The sequence below is a fragment of the Penaeus chinensis genome, chromosome 23 (assembly GCF_019202785.1).
Source record: "Penaeus chinensis breed Huanghai No. 1 chromosome 23, ASM1920278v2, whole genome shotgun sequence".
NCBI lineage: Eukaryota > Metazoa > Arthropoda > Malacostraca > Decapoda > Penaeidae > Penaeus > Penaeus chinensis.
In genome coordinates this window covers 16,250,652-16,253,151 of record NC_061841.1, presented here as the reverse complement: position 1 = coordinate 16,253,151, position 2,500 = coordinate 16,250,652, and the positions used below count along the sequence as shown (strand labels likewise).

At 41.3% G+C, this 2,500-nt stretch overlaps 1 protein-coding gene across 1 annotated transcript in view; it reads left to right on the top strand.

Moving 5' to 3' along the window:
* Nucleotides 1-2,500, top strand: part of LOC125037552 — a 52,448-nt gene that overhangs the window by 9,151 nt on the left and 40,797 nt on the right. The gene's annotated exons all lie outside the window — the stretch shown is intronic.

Below are 2,500 nucleotides of genomic sequence, written 5' to 3'. Positions count from 1 at the left end.
TCTCCCTCTACTTCCTGACTATTGCTCTTTTATTCTGCTTGTTTGTATCTCGTTATCCCCGTTTGTTTACAGTCTTTCTTTCTTCTCCTCTCTCTGTCTCCTCCATTTTTCATTTTGTCCGCTCTCGCTCATCTTTTGTCCCTGGGTATTTTTCTTTGAGTATTTGTGCTTGATTTTAATACGTCGTCTTTTTTCAGTTTCATTTTTAGTTATTTTCTTCTTCTTCACTACGTTTGTTTGTATGTTTGTGTGTGTCTTGTCTCTTTTTCTGTTTCCTGTTTTCTTTCGTCAATTTTTCTTATCCTTCGTTAATTCTTCCACTTCCTTCTCTTCTTTATTTTTTTTTTCTCTGTTGTTCTTTCATCTCTTTGTCTTTCTGTCTCCCTTTCTTATTTCATTTGATTTTCTATTCGTTTCTTTGGTTCCTCTCTTCTCTAATTTCCATTTCAGTTATTGCTCTCTCTTGTCCCCATTTTCCTCGATTGTCTTATATTTTCTGTTCTTTCTTTTAGTGTTTCTATTACTAACATATTTCTCTTCTTCACATCTTTCCTTCTCCCTCTTCCTTTTCCCTTTTAATCTGTCTTTCTCTCTTTTCTATCTCTCAATCTCCCTCTACTACTTCTCTCCTTTATTTTTCCTCTCCCCTTATCTATCCGTTTTTAGTCTCCGCCCACCGTAATCTTTCCCATTATCCTTAATCTCTCTCATCTCTCACTTCTTCCTCCTTCGTCGTGTGTGTTCTCCCCCTTCGGAGATAACAGCGCGGGGGAAGGGGGGAGGGAGGGGGAGGGGGGAGGGAGGGGACGAGCATCCTAAAATATGTATCCTCGACCAAAGCTGACAACACACTAAGGTTTCTCTTCTCTTTCCCTCTCTCTCTCCCTCTCTTCCTCCCTTCCTCTCTTTCTCTCTCTCTCCCTCTCTTTCTCTCTCTCTCTCTCTTCCTTCCTCTCTCTTTCTCCCTTCCTTCCTCTTTCTCTCTCTCTCTTTCTCTCTTCCTTCCTCTCTCTCTCTCTCTCTTTCTCTCTTCCTTCCTCTCTCTCTCTCTCTCTCTCTCTCTTTCTCTCTTTCTCGTTTGCTCTTTGCCTTCACATTCTCTTTCTCTCCTTTCTCTCTCTTTCTTAATTTATCTCGCTTCCTTTTGTTTCTCTTACTCTCTCTCTCTCTCTCTCTCTCTCTCTCTCTCTCTCTCTCTCTCTCTCTCTCTCTCTCTCTCTCTCTCTCTCTTTCTCTCTTCCCTCCTCTCTCTTTCTCTCTTCCTCTTTCTTTTGTTTCTCTTACTCTCTCTCTCTCTCTCTCTCTCTCTCTCTCTCTCTCTCTCTCTCTCTCTCTCTCTCTCTCTCTCTCTCTCTCGTCTTTATATCAGTCTGTCTTTCCCCCTCTTACTCTCACTCTCCCCTCTCTCGTTCTGTTCCCTCTCTCTTTATTTTACCTTTTTGTTTCTTCTTCTTTTCACTTCCCCCATCTCATTCAGTTTCCACTTTCTCTGTTTGTCTTTCATTGTGTCTCTCTCTTTCGCCATCCTCTCCCTCTCTATTTGTATCTTTATCTCTCTCTCTCTTTTCTTCCCCTTTCTCTCTTCCCTGTCTTTATGAGGTGTGTTTCTAACTCTCCTTATACACGCATATTTTTTTCCTTTCATTCTGTTGGTCGCTGTCTGTCTGACTAACTGATTGAATGATTGTATGTCTGTGTCTCTCTGACCCTGCCTCTCTCTTTCCGTCTGTCTGTTTGTCTTTGTCTGTCTGTTGGTTTCTGTCTCTTTCTTTCTATCTGTCTGTTTGTCTCTGTCTCTCTCTTTCTATCTGTCTGTTTGTCTCTGTCTCTCTTTCTATCTGTCTGTTTGCCTCTGTGTCTGACCCTGTCTCTCTTTCCGTCTGTCTGTTTGTCTCTTTATCTCTCTCTTTCTGTCTGTCTATTTGTCTCTATCTCTCTATTTATATCTGTCTGTTTGTCTCTGTCTCTCTCTTTCTATCTGTCTGTTTGTCTCTGTCTCTCTGACCCTGTCTCTATCTTTCCGTCTGTCTGTTTGTCTCTGTCTCTGTCTGTCTGTCTGTTTGTCTCTGTCTCTCTCTTTCCGTCTGTCTGTTTGTCTCTGTCTCTCTCTTTCCGTCTGTCTGTTTGTCTCTGTCTCTCTCTTTATATCCGTCTGTTTGCCTCTGTCTCTCTGACCCTGCCTCTCTCTTTCTGTCTGTCTGTTTGTCTGTCTCTGTCTGTCTGTCTGTTTGTCTTTGTCTGTCTATCTTGCTGTCTTTTTGTCTCTATCTATCTATCTGCCTGTCTCTAGACTAATAATCAGGATTATCTGCAAAGAAAAAATAATTGAAAATCTCTTGGTTTATACACGTGGAATTCGAAACGTGTGGCCTTGCTTTTTATTGTCATTTTTGATCACCTGCTTTTTGCTGTCAGTCTGAATTTCGTAGGGAAAAAGTCAGGTCATTTCCCTTTTTAAAAACAAATTAAAGCAATATTCAAAGTCTCGACCGTTTGTGCT